The 21,553-nt window shown below is 43.5% G+C and overlaps 1 protein-coding gene across 1 annotated transcript in view; it reads left to right on the forward strand.

Annotated features, from left to right (window-relative positions):
• The window catches only part of LOC120394448 (C-type lectin domain family 2 member B-like), a 1,239,960-nt gene that overhangs the window by 478,530 nt on the left and 739,877 nt on the right, over positions 1-21,553 (forward strand). The gene's annotated exons all lie outside the window — the stretch shown is intronic.

Raw genomic sequence — 21,553 nt, forward strand, 5'->3', positions numbered from 1 at the left:
ACTTGTGTGAGTGGCATTGTGACCCGGCGCACGGGCTCGTAGTGCCACTGCCTGGTCACCCCCCGTCATCATGATCAAGGTGGGTGGGCCAAGCCTGAGTGGCGCTGAGCTCCTGTGCAGCAGGTCACAACGCCCAGAGCAGCTCGCTGAGCCCATCCAGCCTTGCAGACCTCTACGTCCTTCCCCCCTTTCTGCAGAAAGGAGTTACCCGTGTTCAGTCTGTTACACCTCTGTTCAAGGACAGCCAGGTGATTTGTATATAAACAAGCTCCACTAAGAAAATAGCTTGAGACCGGATCACTAATTTCACCTCCAATGGGAAACTGACCTGCCAGACCCAAAGTCTCCTAACGCTGGGCTAAACAGCAACAATATCAAGGAAGTCAGAGTCACTGGATCAATACCAACTAGTTACACATTTGCCTAGTGATCTAGAACAGTTGAATATAACCAGAGGCTCGCACACTTTGTACTATCTGTTGGCCGAGCTCATTGCACATGCCAGGGGCTCCTTCCATCCCTCCATTCCCCCCAAAAGCTCCCTGGGTGACCCCCTTCACCTCCCTGTACTGCAGGGATTCCCTGCAACTCCCTCAATCTCCCCCTGCCAGGAGATCGGTGCCCTCCATTCCCCATCTCCCATAACAGTGTCCTCTTTTCTTTCCCCCATGCTACCCCCCTTCCACACCAGGGTCCCCCATTTCCCCCCATGTCAGCAGTTCTGTGTTCCCCTCATTCCTCCCTTCTCCCCATTCCAGGTCCCCCATTCTCCCCTCATGACAGGGGTTAACTTCAAAGCAAGGGTCGTTGGGTTAACAGTGGTGGTTCACAGACTGTCTGCGTTGCCTATTCTTCATCAGAGGAAACCCCCTGCTGGGACCGTTTCTGTGAACAGGCCTGTCAGCCTGCCCGAGAGCGATAAATACTAGACCTTGGGCAGGGCCCTGCGATCTCTGATCTGCTGAGCTCTGGCACAGGGGGAGCTTCAGCTATTGGACTGAGATCCCCAGCGGGATGCCCTGAAAGATTCATGAAAGGCCTCTAAGAGACTGACACAGGGTTAGCTGACGTTATACCTCTGCCAACAACTGGACTCATATTCTGATGCAACAGTAATGTATCTTATCTGCTTTAACTTTTACCAACTCTCTTCTTTTCTTTTTTTATTAATAAATCATTAGTTAGTTTACTAAGGATTGGCTACCGGCATTGGATTTTGGTAACACCTTGAGCATCCTGTTACCTGGGGTAAGTGACTGATCCTTTGGGATTGGAAACCCCAATATATGTGTTTTTGTTGTTTTAATAATCTTTTATTATAAAGTCTAGTTTGCCTGGGTGGTAAACAGGGGCTGGAGAGCCTAAAGGGACTGTCTGTGGCTTCATGATCACCAGTATAGTAATTTGGAAGCACACACTTGTCACTGGATTGGTTAAATCTAACTATAGACTGTACCACCAGGCTGGGTAGTTTGGCAGGCTGGGCTGAGCTGTGTCCCTTACCAGGCAGCGTGACAATGGCACTCTACAGTTATCGTGTTACAAAGAGACAGTCAGAGAAATGTCACCCAGCTGAGTGTAAGGCCTTGCCAGCTTGGCCAATTACAGTACAACTTTAACGTGTTCCATATGCCCTATGTGACATCATAGTTGGGATATTAATATTTATTTAGCAACTACAATGTTAATAGAATAAAAATAGAGGCTGACAACATAATAATCCAAAATTTCTTCCCTTATCTCAGCAATGTCATTATACCTATAGAACAGTGGTCTCCAAAGTGCGGTGCGCACACCCCATGGGGTGCACAAGAGGATCATTTGGGGTGCGTGGCAGGAGGAGCGCTTTTTTTTTTTTTGCTTCGGCAGTTTGGGTGGGAGTCCGAGCGGCTTTTTTTTTTTTTTTGCTTCGGCACAGCAGGGGGTGTGTGCTCAAAATTTTTTTACTGATAGGGGTGCACGATCAAAAAAGTTTGGAGACCACTGCTATAGAAGTTACAATCTAAAGATATCAGTTTTGTAAAATAACTTGTATAATTACATTTCAAATACAACCAGTCATTTTCAAGGGACTTCTTTACCAAAAAAAGTGTCCATCCTTTGTTAAAATTTAATTCATGATTTCTTGTTTCCTCGTTATTTTAGAAATACTGATGCATATTCACTGCTCACCCCCAATCTCCTCTCATACTTACCACGGGTTCCCTCCTGTCTGTTCTAAGTCACAACTTCCCAAACTTTGACTGATCCACAAATACCAAGTCTTATAGCGTCTCTCTGCCCTCAGGAAATGTGAACACCTCATCCCTAGCCTTGGAAATGCCCCTGGCATCCTGTCCATTTCAGAGCCTAGGAGACGATATCCCTTTGTGCCTTCATCATTCCCCCTGGACCAGGCTTTCCGCATTTCCTCCTTTTCTCCAGCCCCCTTTCCTGTATTCCTCAGATACGGGACTTTATTCTTGTCTGCACAGACACTAGTAGGCCCGTCCCTCTCTACACTTCGCCCATCGAGTGGCACTGACTTCACAACCCTCTGCACTGAATTGTCTCCTCAATGATTTTCAAATCCCATCATTCCCTCTTGGACTGTGAGACACCCACACCTCTCCTAATAGAACAACGAAGTCCTGCCAGATCCCTTCTGCCCTGTCATTCCTCTCAAGACTCACCACATTTACTGGCCCTCACCATTTGACTTGCCCTACTATAGTATATATCGAAACTGCAATAGCTCATTTGCATCCTCCGAACAGGTTTATGAAATATATGATCTATTTTATTGTGGTCGCACCCAAAGGTTCCAGTCTGGAGCAGTCACCTGAACTCTTACTAAGGCCAGACTTACATTAGGAAATTGGGTCGGTATAACTATGTCGCTCAGTGGTGTGAATAATCCACACCCCAAGTGATGCAGTTACACCAACCTAACCCCCGATATAGCCAGTGCTGTGTTGCTGGCAGGGCTTTCTGCCACTGACATAGCTACTGCCTCTCGGGGAGGTGGAGCACGTACACTGATGGGAGGAGCCCTCCCGTCAGCATAGGCAGCATCTGCACTGAAGCGCTACAGTGGCTTTGCGGCAGTTGCACCACTGCAGCGTTTTAAGCATAGACCTGCCCTAAGAGACTGAATCATAATCTTCTCATGCCAGGGACGCTCTCACTGAGTAAAGGACACAATGGGAGAGAGCCTGAGGGTAACAGTAATAAGATCAGACATTACAGAGATTAGCTCTGTGCACAATTTGATGGTGAATTTAATTGTATAATTATGTTAGGATACCTGGAGCCCTGGATAAGAATCTTTGTTATTTTAAATCTAAATAAACAAACAAATAAATAAAGTAATGCAAAATTTGTTTCCTCCTTTGGTAAAGTTAAATCATTTACCCCAAACTATCACTCAACTTAGGCATCATCGGTTGCCTGATGTTTTTGTAGGTATCACAGCAGAGATGGGGCTTGAGGAATTTGAAAGAAAAGAGGGTCATCAAAATATAACAGCCTGGCCCTTGTATTTGTATGGAGAGCCTGTCACTGACTATGACATTGTCTGAGACAGTTTGTATTTACACTGACGTAAAGTGCCCCACAGGGCATTAAAGAAATTCAGCATCCAGCTCCAGGAGTGATAAAGGACTCCGGTTAGCTAAGTCCTGCCAGATGCATGTTGCATAGAACGCAGACCTGTCCTTTGTTGCTAGAAAACCAGTGTCTAAACTACCTGACTGCGCTTCGAGTTACCGATGTGGGGTAACTATTGTGTGATCCCTGTTGCACCTTTAATATAGCTGGTGGATTGCTGGTGATGCGGGGGGTTCAGCTGATCACCAGTTTGGAGGCTGAAAAGGATATTTGCCATATGGCAGAATTGGCAAACTGCTGTGTGGGTTTTTCCCACTTTCCATTCAGCATCGAGCTGGTCTGGGATTAGATTGTAATTGTTCCAATTTTGACAGGTTCCCATGTGGTTGTAGATTAGAAAGGGTTTGTTCTGATGTTCCCATAACCCAGTGGGCTTCCTGGGCCATGGTCCTGAGCACAGTATTGCCTGGTGAGGGGTTTTGCCTGCGCTTTGAGCTGGGGGAGCAATTCCCAGCTCGAGGAGATCTATCTCTGCTAACTCTGACTGAGTGAGTGCCCTAAAAATTGGATGTAGCTGCAGCAGCGTGGCTGGCAGGGGAGGTGTTAGCCACTCCGAGAAGGTGCCTGTGGTCTCGGCTGGGTTTGTACCTATGTACTCGGGGTGGTGAGTCCATCCTGCTGCTCAAGATGGACACACTCTCTTTTAAAATACCCTCTAGTTTTAGCACACTAGCTCGGTCAGAACTAGCACAGGGTTTGTCTCCTCAAGCTGGGTATCTCACCCCCAGCTCGAACCGCAGACATACCCTGTGTCTCATGCAGCTTGTGGCTCACCTCATCTTGTCTCTCCTGTCTCTAGCATGGAGGAAGGGGTAGGACTCTGGCTTACAGTCAGCGTGAGGGTGGAGAGGGGGCATGACTGTCACATTTACCCTCTAGTCTGTAGTACACCACGGCCATTCGTGCCAACTGAGATCCGCACTGGGACAACCTTTCTGGGTAGTTTGGGTAGTTACCCTAGTTAGGTAATAGTTTTAAATAAAGTCACAGCCTCCACATTTAACCATATAACGGTGTCTATGTCTCATTGTCTTTATGTCCACGTTAACTTCTAATTGTACTTTGTCAAGTGGCTGAATTTTTAAATGCAGTTTAAAAATAAAGCAGCCAGCCTGAGCTTCATACATGTGGAGCAATGACAGGGGAAGAGATGCCTCCTACCCTGATCGCCAAATAGCCCCCTTCTTCCTCAGCAATACTCACAATTTCCTACTGCGTCACACACCATACAGCTGTTTCAGGATGCCATCCCACAGCCCAGTGCTATTGTCGGCATCCCCTTGGAGACCTCCCCCGCCCTTCTGTAAGGGAAGAAATTGGATTGTATCTGTATCCCAACCCATCAGCTCCCCTTGTGACCCAACATAGAGAGCCTGTCAGGACAGGTAAGGCAAAGGCGGCCCTGCATTAAGGTGTAGGTACCTCTCCAATATTATGGTAGAAAAACATTACACAAGTGAGAATTGTGTGACTGTTGAATGTGCCAGTTTCTTCATGTAAGAGGCATGTCCTGTGAATCCTTTGCTGAAAGCCCTCTGTCACAGTAACGCTGTGTCTGAAACACTGTGTCATCATAACTCCTAAAATCCTCTGTGGGAACAACTCCTATACTGGTAACAGAGTGTCTTCTGAACTTGTGTGCCAAAAAGCATTGCATTATCAGTATCAGACTCCAGGGTTCTCATTTTATCTTTAACAACAACTATTTGAAGAAAACATTAAGCTCGGAAGTAGATATTTATAATTGTTATTGTATTAATTCAATTGCCATATGGAAAGGAATATGCAAGGCAAACACAAAACAAAAAGTTCAGAAAGTCAGATTTGTTGCAAAAGAGCTCTGAAAGAAGGTAATACACCCCCTTAATTTTATTTTTTTGATAATTGGAGGTGGTATTAATCTGTGTTTATCACAGAAATGTAAGGATGGAAGGGACCTCAACAAACCATCTAGTCTATCAGCTGTGCTGAGGCAGGATTAGGTATATCAGGTCCTAGCCCATCCCTGACAGGTGTTTGGAAGCACCACACACCAGAACTTTCAGAACAGACAAACTGAATCCAGACCTGACATTAGTGTGTGGCAAGCTGGTGTTCTGTAGAGTCACACCCTAGTTACAGGGGCCTGTAAAGGTTCCAGGTAGACAAGCCTGTACATACGCCACTCCTGTTACTACAAACCAGAATGACATTAGCCTTTTTTTGCTAATGAACTCATGTTCAGTGTGTGATCCACTATAACCGCCAAATCCTTTTCTGCAGTACTAGTGCCCAGCCAGCTATTTGCCATTTTGGAGGTATGCATTTGATTTTTCCTTCCTACGTGTAGTACTGTGCACGTGTCTTTATTGAAATTCATATTGTTGATTTCAGACCAATTCTCCATTTATCAAGGTTGTTTTGAATTCTAATCCTGGCCTTTAAAATGCTGGCACTACTCCTAGCTGGAAACTGTCATTCACAAATTTTACTAGTGTAGTCTCCACTCCCTCATCTAAGTCATTAATGAAAATATTGAATAGTATTGGACACAGGAAAGCCACCTGTGGAACTCCACTTGATACGATCTCTCAGTTTGACAGTGAAGCATTGTTAACTACGCTCCGAGTATGGTCTTTGAACCAGTTGTACACTCATCTTATAGTAAATTCATCTAGGCCACATTTTCCTTGTTTGCTTATGCGACTGTCATGGAGGACTGTGTCAAAAGCCTTGCTAAAATCCAGATACATCATGTCTACTGCTTCCCTCCAGCCCCTAGTTACCTTGTCAAAGAAGGAAGTTAGATTGGTTTTGTATCATTTGTGCGTGACATATCTGTGTTGGCTACTACTTACCACCTTATTATTCTCTAGATCTGAACAAACTGATTGTTTGATCATTTGTTCCACTATCTTTCCAGGTATCGAAGTTAGATTGACTGGTCTGTAATTTCCTGGGTCTTCCTTTTTCCTTTTTTTGAAGAGTACTGTGTTTTGCTTTCTCCAGTCCTCTGGGACCTTTCCCATCCTTCCTGAGTTCTCAAAGACAGTTAATGGTTCTGATATTGCTTCGGCTATTTCCTTAAATACTGTCTTGTGAATTTAATCAGGCCCTGCTGACTTGAACGCATCTATCTTATCTAAACATTCTTTAACCTGTTCCTTCCATATTCTGGCCCAAGACACTTTCCCCCTTATTGTTAATATTGTCTTAAGCATGTGCTCCAAATTAATCTTTTTAGTGAAGACAGAAGCAAAAGAAGGCATTAAACACCACAACTTTCTGTGTGTCATCCTTTATTTGCTGTCTTTTCCTGTTAAGTAATGGACCTACATTTGCCAAACCAACAGGTAAAACTCAAATATCAATTTTAATTTGTATTTTGTTCACTGCCACTTTGAAATCATTTCTTAAAATTAAAACTACTCCTGTTAAAAGGCTAATTGCCACAGTCTTATTGGGTTATCACTCCACTGTACTACCGTGAAAAGAGATATTTAACATCTACACTTTTTTATCAGTTCTAAAAGAGCATCAAGATTTTAAAATTTCAAATAATACTAATTGTCTGGCAAATCCTTTAAAAATTGCTCCATAATTTTTACGCTTACATTTTACATCCTTTGAAGTCAAGGATTCTTAGCCTCACTGGGGCATAAACAGGTTTCAGGGGGCCGTGACCACACTCCCTTTCTTTTTGGATACATGGATGGGTGCCCTAAAACTTGTAGTAACATGGAGTCACAGTATGGAAAGCTTGAGAACCCTCTGCCTTAAGTTAACATTTAGCTCAGTTCCTTATTTCTTCATTATTCTGATATGCATTTTCCCGCTCTCCTCCCATCCTTGCTACTATGTTCCTCCTTGAGAGTCTCCTTTAAGTTACAACTTTTGAAAATTCATTTGGTGGGAGACATGTCTACTCCTCTTCTGCACTCAGAGTAGAGGAGAAGGTGGGAACGTGTTCCCATTTCAGAATCCTGTGTAAAATCCCTTGGTTGCCTGTAATTTTCTCTGGTAGCCAAATTTCCCTTTTTCTCCAGCCCCAATTCCTAACCTCCTCAAATAAACATTTGGTCTTTAACCAGAGGCTAGTAAATCCTTTTCTTCACTCTGCATCTATTAGGCTCCATGACACAGTTACCTAAATATCTCCTCACCTCTTTTCTTCTAATCCTCTCTAATGAGACAATGAAATCCTCCCTGTTCCTGGAGCCTCCCAGGTTCCTTCTCTCTGTTCACTCTTCCCAAGATTTGACCAGTGCCCTGCTCCTTACCCCTCTGACTTATCCCACTATAGTAAATTGTAGATTCACTAGTTTACTTCAATCCTCCAAATATGTATGTAAGTTGGCATACAATCATGTATTGTATTGCACTTGTAATTGTGTATATATATAGGCTGACAGCGGCTACTCTTGTAGTGTTGTGGCTGTTTTAATACTGACATAATTCACACTATAATAATGCTTTAAAGAAATTCCGTATCCAGTTCTGACAATTGTAGGGGATTTCACATTCTCAGAAGTCCCATTCTATGAACATAGCATATAGAGCTGCTCCTTGGTTCTAAAGACCTTCTTTCTGATCTCTAGCTGTGCTACAATTCAAATAATAAAGTAGTACATTAGGACTGCATTTTTGTAATCAAAAAGAGAGCTCATACTAGTACAAAACTAAGAAATTAAAGACTTACTGAGGTGCCGCGGTGGATGCAATGGGTTGGAAGAGGCTCCCAAAATGTTTAAATCAGCATAAACTATTTCACCTGCCATGACAAGCGCAGAGGAGGGAGAGCACGGACAGAAGAGGACGGAGTCTAAGAGCAGCCTCATTATATATGAGCTAATGTATCCAAACTCAGGAAGTGTCTGTCATCTCTCTGAAGCTTTTGTACTTCCTTTGAGAAGTCCATGCACCTGGCTAATAAATTAATGCCTATGTGCTAGCAACCAGGCTGAGTTGTGCTTGAAAACACTCAGGACAGGAGAGCTGTTCTGCAGTAGGGTATTTAGGATTTCAGAAGCACAATTATTTTTCAGTAGTACAAGTAAGCTGAGCCCTGTTGCATTTAGCATGGCAGCTCTGAAAATTCACATGGCAAGAAAGTCTTGTTAAAGCATAAAAGAGGAAATAGTCAATTGGCGTTTCCCCTCGCCTGTCAGTGGAGCAGCCATCTTCCATGTACGCCCTTCACTCTAGTTCTCTCTCTGTTGTTAGGCACTCAACTCTTGTGTGAGCGAAAAAACTCTTTGGCATGTGGTGGCTGAACTGCCTTCCCCAGGGAAAGGGGGCTCTGCTGGATCAGGACCTGAACGCAGGAGTTGTGTTGCAACCTCAGCTCCCACTGTAGCCAATGGGAGGCCAGGGCACTCAGCACTGCACAGGATAGGGCTCCATGTCTGAGGATTGATAATGCCAGAATCAGTTCAATAGACTGCAGTACTGCCAGCCCCAAATGTTCAAAACTCATGAGTCAGGCTCACCAGAAATCATTAGATTGGCTTTAAAATCACGAGATTACGTAAAAATAATAGAGTTGATGTTCTTTATTTGCCTTTGGCTTTTTGAGCCCTTAGGGTGCACTGGGGTCACATTTTGAAGCTTTCTCCACAGCCATGAGGGCTAGAAACTTACTTTTTCTTTAGGCATGAAGGCTGAAATCATCACATCTCCACTGGACTCCAGGAGCTGGGGCTTTAAGGAAAACAATTATCATGAGATGCATGACAAAATCATGGGAATTGGCAGCACTGAGACTGGCTCAATAGAATTTGTGCCCACAGTAAAACTGTTCGGGTTGCATTCGCACAGTGTCATGTCAAGTGGGAAATAGAGTTGGAGGGCACTGCTCATATGCTGGTAGCCTGCATCTCCTACAACACTCACTGCCACTCTCAATTCGTTAACTAGCAGGCTGACAATACAACTATAAAGCTTCAAGTCTCAACTGTACAGCAAGCCCAGCATCTTATGTACAACAAGGAAATAACTGCCCCACAAAATCTGTCTTAATTTATAGGTAAGGCTGCTGAGTGCAATTCAAAACATTAAACATCCATAGATGTTCAGGTTGAAAGAAGTCACAAGCTAAGGTTACATCAACAATCTTGAGGGGAAGCAGCAGAAGAGCTCTCAGGCATTTAAAAAAGGAAGTACTTATGCCTCTTAGCAGTACTTGGTGAGTGGTGGCTGCAGAGGTGAAAGTAAGCTGGTACGGTTCGGTACAGCGTACCAGCAAGAGCCAGTACACCATGCTGGATTGCACCAGCTTCTGCGGCAGGGATTTAAAGGGCTTGGAGCTCCCTGCCGCAGCGGGGAGCCCAGAGCCCTTTGAATCCCGCCTGCAGCTTCGGCGGCTGGGCAGGGGTCAGGATTTAAAGGGCTCGGAACTCCCTGCAGCAGCAGGAGCTCCGGGCCCTTTAAATCCTGGCCCCAACCCGGCAGCCAGGCCCAGGTGGGGATTGAAAAGGCCCAGAGCTCCCGCGGCTGCGGGGAGCCCCGAGCCCTTTAAATCCCACCCGCAGCTCTGGCTGACAGAGCTGCAGTGGGGATTTAAAGGGCCTGGGGCTCTGTGGCGGCCGGAGCCCCAAGCCCTTTAATTTGCCCCGGAGCCCCAGGGGCTCCCAGCCACCTCTGCAGCTGGGAGCCCCTGGTTGATTTAAAGGCCTGGGTCTCCCAGCCACAGCCGGTGCCCCAGGGCCTTTAAATCTTGAGAGGCCCCGCCTCTTCCAGTTGAGGCCACGCCCCCCTCAGGACTCCAGCAGTACCAGTAAGTCCTGTAAGTTACTGTCACCCCTGGGTGGCTGCAACTGTTCTCATGCAGATTTGCTGAGCTGTCCAGGTTTGGGGAACTGCCAAGTTTTTGAGGAACTGCCAGGTTTTGAGGAACTGCCAAGAGGGGAGTAGCAGAACCTCCCCTCTTGTGAGGCGTTCAGCTACATGGTGATTTTTAATGGCAGGAGCCAAGAAGGGGGCGCATGGAAGAGATGGAAATTGAACCACTTTTAAATTCACACAGAATTTTTCTACTTTACCTATTATATATATGTGTGTGTTCACACACACACAGACAAATTCCGGTGGGTTTCCTGCCAGTAAACTGATTAAGAGGAAGAGAAAGTTTAGAAACTCCTGATCCATTCTTATAGTGACCAAAAACATCTCTTCCTCAGTGGGATGCAGTGTTGTCCACTGGCTCTGCTACTAGACTTGCACTCAGGAGATCTGAGGTCTGTTCTGTTCCTGGTTCTACTACTAGCCTGCTGGGTGACCTTGGCAAGTCACATTAATCTCTCCATGCCTCAGTTTCCCCAGCCCTAAAATGAGGATAATGATACTGGACCAGATTTTCAGAGATATTTTGGGGTCTTTGAAAATCTGGCTAACTGACCACATGCTTTGAGATGCATGGATAAAAAGTGCTGTATTATAGGTGACACAGCTAGTGACATCTATAATGGAAAGTGTGAAGCAACGTTAAGTATAAGACTCTGTTTTCAGTTGCTTATAACTTTGCCAGATTTAACTGTTCATGCTGAAATTTCCTGCCGTGTGTCTGCCTCAGGCTGAATTTTTTTTTGAAAGTTTCAGCAAAACATCAGTTCTTTAAACCTAGATATATTTTTTGTTTGTATATTACAGTAATCATTAAAAAATGTATAATGTTAATTAATACATAGGTTTGATGAAACAAAGTAGTTGTACTTATGTGCCTGTGCTTAATTTGTGTTTTTGACGATTTACCTTCTAAAAAAATCTGGCATGTCTCACACCCCCAGAAAGGGCATCTCGCACCCCCAAGGGGGGCATGCACCCCAGGTTAAGAACCACTGCTCTACACCTCCAGGCTTTGGAGCAGGGACTTCAATTTGACATTGCAGGGTGGGAGAAATCACCCTGGTATCAGGGAATGGCTTTAGCAGTTCCAATGAAAAGCCACCCAAATTTGGTCAAGTTATGAGCCTTTAACAAATTGCACTTCACACAGTTTCAGTAGAGACTTGTTAGAGCTCCACTGCTAAACCCCCACAGCACTGAGCATGCTCCATCCCATCACAGGGATATAGGTGACAGGACTTCACATGCGCCATCAACTGAGCAGGAAGGGATTAAAGACTGCCATTCTCTCAGCATGTACTGAGTCCATTGGCTATTTCACCCACCATCACCAGGACTGGTTTGGTGAGAATGATGAGAACGATACTGAGATTCAGGGCCTGCTCGACCAGAAAAGAAAAGCTCATCGCACATGGCAAACAACATATTACACCAGCAGAAGAAAGAGTCATACAAGCAACTCAAAGGAAAATCCGTGACATCAAAAATAAGTGGTGGTGAGAAAAGACTAAGGATATTGAGCTTTATGCTGATAAACATGACATCAGGAGCTTTTTTCAGGCAATAAGGGCCATTTATGGTCGATGCTCCCATGGTCCCACACCGCTCCGAGTCCAAGATGGGTCAACATATTTTTTTTTTTTTTAAGGACAGCGAAGCCATCAAAGCCAGATGGACGGATCACTTTGAGTTACTCCTGAATCGTGAATCAACTGTCTCTGATGCCACTATAGAATCTATACCTCAATAACAGGAAAGAGAATCTCTTGCTGACCTCCCTGCCCTTGAAAAAGTAACATGAGCCATTATGCATACCAAGAACAACAAGGCAGAAGGACCAGATGACATACCAGCTGAAGCCTACAAGTTTGGAGATGAACAACTGGTAAGGAAGCTCCACAAACTTTTTCTTCATATCTGATATAACGAGAAGAATCCAGAAGATGTGAGAAATGCCAACAATGTTACAATCTTTAAGAAAGGAGATCAATCAGAGTGTGGAAATTATTGAGGCATTGCCTTGTTATCTACAGCAGGGAAAATTCTTGCCCGTATCCTCTTAAACTGATTACTTCCCCTTGCTGAGGAAATATTGCAGAATTTCAGTGCGGTTTTAGACCATCCCATGGGACAGACATGATCTTTGTTGTCTGCCAAATCTAGAAAAAGTCTTGTGAGCAAAATCAGGATCTGTACATGGCCTTCATCGATTTGACAAAGGTCTTTGACTCAGTCAATCGCAAAGCTCTGTTGAAGGTGCTGGCCAGATATGGCTGCCCTTCAAAATTTATTAAAGTCCTAAGGTTTCTTCATGATCAGATGACTGCCACAGTTCTCTGTAATGGTTTTGAGACGGACTCTTTCATCTTCAAAACTGGGGTCAAGCAAGGATGCGTTATTGCCCCAACCCCGTTCTCCATCTATTTAGCAGTCATTTTGGTCCTCATTAAAGACCGCCTCCCCAAAGGAGTTGACATTCAATACAGAATGGATGGGCAATGTTTTAATCTTCAATGTCTCTGATCAAACTCTAAAGTTCTCAGGGCATCCATCAGTGATCTTCAGTATGTTGATGGCTGTGCCATGCTTTGCACACTGAGAATGACCTTCAGTCCACACTGGATTTTTTACACAAGCTTACAGAAACCTAGGACTCTTACTCAATATTGAGAAGACTAAAGTGCTCTATCAGCCTGCTTCAGACTTTGCACGTGACCCACCACAAATCACTATCAAGGGACAGATTTTGGAGACAGTCGAGCACTTTTGCTATCTTGGTAGCCAACTCTCTCCAAAAGCAAAAATTGACGGTGAGATCCAGCACAGGAACCAGTGCGCAAGTGCTTCCTTTGGGAAATTGCTCCAATGTGTTTTCACGGACTGTTATCTATGGCAAGGACACCAAGACCCAGGTCTGTAAGACGATTGTTATTCCTACACTCCTCTATGGATGAGAAACCTGGGTGACCTATTGACAGCACCTCAAGAGTCTGGAGAGGTACCACCAACAATGCCTCTGAAAGATCCTTTGCATCAATTAGGAAGATCGCTGCACTAATGCCAGCATCCTCACTGAAGCCAATATCATCAGCATAGAAGCAATGATCCTCATGCACCAACTCTGCTGGGCTGGACTTTGTGTGCGGATGCCGGACTCTCGCCTCCCAAAACAAGTCCTCTACTCTCAGATCACCCATGGTCAGAGATCCCATGGCGGTCAGAGGAAACACTACAAAGACACACTGAAAACGTATCTCAAGAAAACTGATGTGGACAACACAAGCTGGGAGGAGCAAGCCACCAACCAATCCCAATGGTGCCACATCCTCCATCAGGCAATGGCCTGCTTTGAGAAGAAGCGCCTTGTCCTCGAAGCTGGAAAGAGAGAGAGAGAGGGAAGAAAAAGAAAGAACATTCTCCCAGCAGCCAACTTGCCTGCCAGGAAATGTCTGTACCTACTGCAGGAGGATCTGTGGTTCCAGGATAGGACTCCTGAGTCATCTCAGGACCTATATGGAAATTCACGGTAGAGCTCATCCTCAAATCAAGGGATCACCGATGATGATCATGATGAATATAATATTATTAATTTTCTCCTGGAAGTTATGGTTCTCTTGCCACAGTATCAGAATGCGTCAGAAATATTAATGAATTGATCTTTGCAACACCCTTGAAAGGTGAAGTGGTATTATTATTCCCATTTTATAGATGGGGTATGAGGCAAAGGGAGATTAAGGTCGAAATTGTCAAAAGTGGACACTAATTTTGGGTGCCCAACTAGAGATGTCTATGACTTTTTTTCAGAATACTTAGCATTTTTCTACCACTTTATATGTTCAAAGCACAGCCCCCATCAGCTTCAGTAACAGTCATGAGCACTGAGTGCTCATCGCCTCTGCAAGACAAGCCCCTCTGGAGTCTTACGCTGGGCACCCAAAAAATGAGGAACACACAATTGGTGGCCACCTATGAAAAGTTTGGTTTCAGTTACTTGCTTAGCATCACACAGGAATTCTGTGGCAGAGGCCGGGTTAGAATCCAATTTTTCAGGGCTGCAACCAACTGCATTAAACAATGAGACCTACCTGCAATCCCTGTTTCATTCGCTGTCACTACACACATTCCTACGTCCTCAACAAATGAGGCAGGGGCTCTCCTGAACTGCACAATCCTGATTCATTCCCAGATCACCATGTATCCTGTGTACTGAATGAGGCAGGGAACCTGTGGAAATATAGTAGGTGATCATGTAATTAAAGACAGTTACACAATGTTTGCACAAAGGGACAAAATTAAGGTTGCACAGGCAACCTTAATTCTAGCATTTCTTAATTGCAGTGCTTGACTTCCCAACCATAATATTTTATTAACACAGTTTTTTCAAAATGTAATACAGCTAGAGATTATTAATGTTCTGCAGGGACTAGGAGACTGGGACCCTTATGACCTACCCTTACACTGAAATACTTTAATGGAATGCAACAATATCATGCAATTCGCCCTGCTTCCCTGGTAAGCAAATTTTACCTCAAACTCTGGCTTGAAGTTTCTTTTCTTTAATGCTATTTTTTCTGTCTGCTCCACTATCGTAGTGGAAATTATTTACCACAGAAACTTTAACAGTGACAGGAGCCTGCCTAAGCAATGGTTTACTTTGTGCTTCTTTCCTGTGTGATCTCAGGTGTCAGAACATGCTCTGCATTTCAGACTTGTGAAGGGCCTCTTCCCCTGCATCTTCTTGATAATCACTGAAGGGGACCAAAATCCTACCACAGGGGAATTGACATTTTCTTAGAGAACATATACAAAAATAGCCTGTGATACCTACATGCAAATATTCACAATTTCCCAGTGAAACAGATTCTCATGAGTGCTGTTCACATCCAAATATTGTACAGACTCATGCTGTGTACTCTGCACAGTTCTGCCAGCATACTTCAACCACCACCACCACAAATCCCCAGCTAGTCCAGCCTTAAAACCATCATTAACATTTTATAGAAAAGTTACTTACTTGTACAGTAACTATAGTTTGAGAGTTGTTGTCTATCTGTATATTCCACTCTTGGTGTTGTCGAAGAAAAACTCAGTTCTCACTTTTTGTTTGGATGCAGCAAAATCAAATACTTTATTATTTCTCCAGTAATTACCATGGAGGGAGAGAGTGCCATAGGACACAGGGTCCTGGACAGGTCTCTCAACTGGTAAACAATTACAGCAAGCCTTTATACCTTTTACAGACAATTTCTAGCAATAATACAGACAGTAAAAAACAACAAATACATTTTGTTTATACATAAGTTTTCCTGCTATCTCACTAGAAAAACAAGATTGCAAGACTGCACATTGCAAGGTCGTAATAACTTTCACACAATTCACTCTGTCTTACATTATCTTGCTTCCTCACGTCACCAGGGTCACAGTTAACCTAACTCATGCTAACTAACATTCATTAAGATCTCTTCAAAACCTTGTTAATTATTTACTGGCTTCCACACTCCCCCCTTTTGTACTTCTAGTACAACAAACATTTCAAATCCCAATTTGCATCAAACCATGGATATCAGATTCTACAGCAAATATGTCAATCTTAGGGTTTTCATGGGATGTAATGACAATGCATGATCAGCACGAACATGAAAGGTATTGCTATTCTTACGTTATTTACAACAACAACAACAACAATATAATCCTAAATTAACTAACAACACTACAAATAATAACAATCCTATAGGAATAATATAATGGGGCTGTTGTACAATCGTGAACACAAAGCACAAAACATCATACCTAGTACATAAAGTAAACACTCTATAAGCTGTATGAAAGGCATTCCTTCCAGCTTGATATACATTCTAAAACATGGGAATTTGCCCTTGCAATTCAGAGATTCTTCAACCTTTGGTAACAATGAAAGCAAATTTTGAAACCAATCAGGTACTATTCTAGTTCAATTAAAATATACCTGAAATCTAAGAGCTACATGTAACATTCTATCTGCAGGCCAGGAAATGATAGGATTGCCTGCAGCAGTGGTAAGATCAATATGTATATCTTGTAAAGTGGTGTCATTAACGCACACACAGCTATCATTAGCTTGAAAAAGTGGGTGTTCCTTGACCTCCACCCTCTCAACAAATATTGTCATAAACAGTGATAACTTCCCCTAGCTTCAGTTTATAGATACACTGAGCTGTGGTGGTTCTAACGGCCAAAATGTCCATTGACTCTCTATTCTTATCCAAAATGTCAGGTGTCATTCCAGGGGTACTGTCTAGAAATCAGTTGGAGATACCAGGTGGTCTAATTTCCCCAGATGTCTCGGTAAACAATTACAGTCCCACAGGCATCCTCCCCATGGACCCAGCAGGATTCGGTATGTGGGAGCCCACACCCACCCTAACCGGTCCATATGCTTGGAAGGAGCACTGTGAATGTCCACACTTCCATCCAGAAAGTGTCCAAGTATGTCTTCATGACCACAGATCAGATGGTACACCTGACGTGTCTGGAAGGGCAGTGGGCCAAGTCTGGTCCAGATCCCACTGCAATACCTTCCCAGCCTCAGTGATATGCAATACCATCTCTGTCAGTAACTTCTGGGTCATAGAACTAAGGGTGGAAATTACATGTAACTCAGCAACTCCAGCCTGTACTGAAGATAGCTGAGCTTCAAAAATAAGACTAGTGGCCTTTTGTAGTTGCCCCAATTTCTTATCATGTTCTTGGCCTGGAAGAATAGTCCAAATGGCTACTACACTATTGGCCAGATGAAATAACCCAGCCCACAGGGATCTGGTCAATTCCCTTTTTGCCAGAGGAAATAACCCAGGCCTTTTTGTTGTGCTAATCTAATGGTAGCCCCTTGTGAGCAATCTGGGTATGTAGAAAACTGGATAAGGGCAATGTCAGGTAAAATCCAATTAGGGAGGGCAATACATACTGAAGGATTTATCCAGAACACAGGGCGCAGCCTGTAGAATAAACCCCAAAATCCAATTAATACCACAGTCCCAAGCATGGGTCCCACAAAGTACTTCCTGCCAGTATGTAATTCTTTGTTTCTTCACCAGGGTCAGTTCTCAGTGTCCTTTTCAGTCAGGAATTCCTGGACTTTGGCAATGTCAGTGGAGTGAGTGTGTCTTCTTCTTTCCCAAAACAATCGAGGCTTAGCATCCTACAGGGGAGAGGTTTCCAGCACATATCACCCTGTAATAGCTGTGCTCTTTTCTAGAAAAGTCTAAAGGCACAGTTGGTCCGTCAGTGGTCAAGGGAGCTTTTTCCCTGCTGTCCAGAAGTACAGTAGAACTAGAAGAAAGAATAGGCTAACCATCAATAGGAAAATTCTTCTGATGTGGAGGGGTCTTTTTTGCAGTGAGAATCCTGGGTCCAAGCAGTCAGTTTGTGGCACTTCACAGCGGTGTCGGTAGTCAGCAGGACTGGGAAAGGGCCTTTCCAGCATGGAGCCAAGGCAGTCTTTCGCTGATGGATCTTTATGTAGACCCAGGCTCCTGGTTCCAACGAGTGGCAAGGTTGCACAGGATCCTTTGGTAGTGCTTCCATCACCTGTGTATAAAAAGACTTAACACATTTCATTAGTGCCTGACAATATTTAAGCATTATGTTATCCAGCAAATGAATGTCCATCTGAGCTGGGGTCAGTGGGGGTGCAGTTGGTAGTCAGCATTGGGTGTCCTGTCAAATTTCATGAGGGCTGAGTCCAGTCGTTCGATTGGGAATGGCTCTCATACACCTCAGTGCCAAAGGAAGGGCATCTGGCCACTTTAAGTGTGTCTCAGCACAAATCTGGCCAGTTTATTCTTTAAAATCCTGTTCTGGCGTTCCACTGTCCCAGCAGATTCTGGGTGGTGAGGGCAGTGAGTTGCACATAACTCCTTTACAATCTGTCCAGTAAAAATGAATTCCACGATCACTGTTGATACCCACAGGGATGGCAAAACGTGGCACAAAATCTTTAAGCAAAATGTCACAACAGTCCTGACACCTGCTTCCCTGCAGGGAAAAGCTTTAACCCAATTGGTAAATACATCAACTAAAACAAATACATATCCAGAACCACAACATGTAGACATCGAAATAAAATCAATCTGAATATTCACAAAAATTCCCCAAGGAGGAGAGTGGGCTGGCCGCTGCACACCAATCTCGTGTAACTGCAACAACTATTTCCCCCCCCCCCTTCCCTTGGTAGGCAGCCAAGCGGTGTCCTTGACTGGGGCCAGCGCATTCTTCATTTAACCTACAAAGGAAACTTTTACTCTTCAATTATACACCTTTTTCATACCATGAACACATAAACAGTACTGTTATACAGTACAGAAGTATTATCATTCAATGTATGCCACATATACCCTTTCACTAAAATAACCTTATTACAGAACTTTGGAAGAACAAGCCAGGACAAGCACACCCACTTTGAGAAGTTCAGTTAATATAACTTCTAGTCCAATAGCTATCCACCATCCCCAGCCCTCTGGCTAAAAGTCTGAGGTAGCCAGAAGGCTCCCTCGTACAATATGGGAGTGGGTTAACTTTTCATGTCCTTGCTTCCAAAGACTGTCAGTATGCAAATTTTAACAACAATTCTCAATTAAAAGATTTGGCCAATGTAGTTTCTTTCCTTACTGAAGAAAATGTATTATACTTTAGTATATCACATTTTTCTGATGTAACCAAACACTTTGTACTCTAAGTTGAACAAAACAAGTATCTGCATTGCAATGCAACATTTTCGCTTGATGTCAAATCAGACCATCTCATGAAAATATTAAACACAACAATTTTTTGGCAAAACACCACAAAACAGAACATAGAACACACAACATAATTGTGACTGCCAGTAAATCATAGTATGTTGAATGCTGTGTAGCTGGCATTAATGTTCTTTGATTATCTGAAAGACAAAAACAGAGGTCCACCCCTTCGGGGCAGTTAAATACTTAAAATATACAAATACTCTTGTTGATTCTAGGCAAAACAGAGGAATTACCCCATATTTTCTCGTATGTGCTTCTTAGACAGCCCTGGTTCAGCGGCCTCTACCTTATCAGTTAGTTAATTTGCATTAACACAGATGCTCTCCGGCTTGCTTTCTATCTCTTTTAACTCCTGCTTTTAAACACTGAAAGAAAACATCACCACTTATAGTGCCTGTAGGGCCTAATACAATGTCATTACATAGCACTGTATACATTCTTCAACTGATTTAACAAAATTGTTCATAGCCAAATGAGTGCAATCTAATAATTTCTTTGCCTGAATTCATTCACAAACATGTCAAAGACACCAAAAAACTGTTCTCTTCAGCTTTTTCACAAAGTTCAAGTGTTGTTCCCCCCAGCAAACACAGAGTCAATTTTTCATTTTTCCTTAAAAATCAATTGCTTTTCTTTCCAACAGCCACTTTACCAATGCAAATCACCATTCCAAATATCCTCTTGAGTATGTGAAATCCTCATGCTTATTTTCACTTACTCCTTCTTTCCACTACACCCTCAAAAATTTCCAACCTGTTTTCCAATCTCTCTGTCTGTTGCCTGCCCGTCTGGGCCCGATCCTTTTTTCCTCGCTGAATCGTCCCGTCCATGGACACTAGCTTGTTCCACAACCAGTTCTTAGCTAGGAGGGTGAGCTCCTCAACTAGCCCCACCCTTCTGGTCTTTTCCCCAAAACATTTCTACTCACAAGACTACCCAAGTCCTCCCTAGTAAGGCTTGCCACCTGGGCAAAAATACATGGCCATTCACTTAACACATAATCCAAACCCCTTTGGGGGCATACCCAGAGACCCACCCATTTGTCTGCTGACACTTAAACAGAAAAGAAAATTACACAAAAAACAAAGAAAATTACAGTCTAAGCCAAATTTTTCTACTTCTATTATATTGTCCGCTACGGGGGGGCGGGACTGTAAAAATTTCAGGACAACCTCAGAGCTTCATCGCACACATGGCTTCCACCCTGAGGAATTACGAACGAGAAGTTCAGTTCCGCTCACACACCTAACGCCCAAATGAACAGAGCAGAAAAACATCAGTAACCGGTTAAACAAAACAGAGCCAAAGCTAAATAGTGCACCAAAACCAAATAGTGTTTCCTTATTCTATTAGAGCTCACCTATAATCATGCTATTCTTAACACAAAACACCAACAGTACCAAACAAAGCAAACATAAACTAACAAGGGTAAAACAGATAGATGGTGTAAATTCTGCAATTGCTCACCAAATTGTGATAAATTCCTATTACTAATTTATCCCTCATGTCAGGTGATCAAACTGACAGAGCATATAATCAAATTTTAAAGCTTCATTAAAATAATAAAACAACAATGGAGAGTGTTGGGAATGCTCCCACATCACTCGGGAAAAATATGAATGCCCCAAGCCTTAAGCCACTTTAATACTTACACATATCCAGACTGGCATGTCTGTGTATAATGTTCAGAGAAGGGAAATAGGTGGACGGGAGATTATCCTGTATACAGCTTGTCCAGCATTTCCAACATGCTGCCACTCTTGGGATGGCTGTTCTTTTACACCCTGGAATCTCCTGCGGCGTCTCTTTCAGAGATTCCAGTTCAGGTCAGCTGCCTGTCCGGCTTCAGGGTTGCAAAAACTGTTGGATCTCACTGAACCGTTAAGCTTTGCAAATGCAATCTCAGTTTTGTAACTTATACTGCTTTTTTTGGTTTGCCCTTTTTTTTTTATTTTCCACAACCAGTTGGGGCTGAAGCAGTTTTACTTAGCACTTAGCATAGTCCGCACTAATTCATGACCTTGAAGACAAAACAACTTCTCCCTTATCTCAGGGCTAAGCCGAATTTCAAATTAACCCGTTCCTAGACAAATTGCTCACACTGTAACAGAGGTTTTTCTTTGTGAATAAAGCTCCACTGAGATATATGATCTTATCTAGATTGAAGGTACCTTCTAATGGGCATTGTTTAAATGAATTTTCACGCATATACAGATTCCAATCATTTAAATACCTGCAGGTTTTAGGACCATAACGTACGTACATGTAATATGCTGGGGCACCCTTAGGGGGTAAGGTGGAATATT

This window comes from Mauremys reevesii, unplaced genomic scaffold, assembly GCF_016161935.1.
Source record: "Mauremys reevesii isolate NIE-2019 unplaced genomic scaffold, ASM1616193v1 Contig6, whole genome shotgun sequence".
Lineage (NCBI taxonomy): Eukaryota > Metazoa > Chordata > Testudines > Geoemydidae > Mauremys > Mauremys reevesii.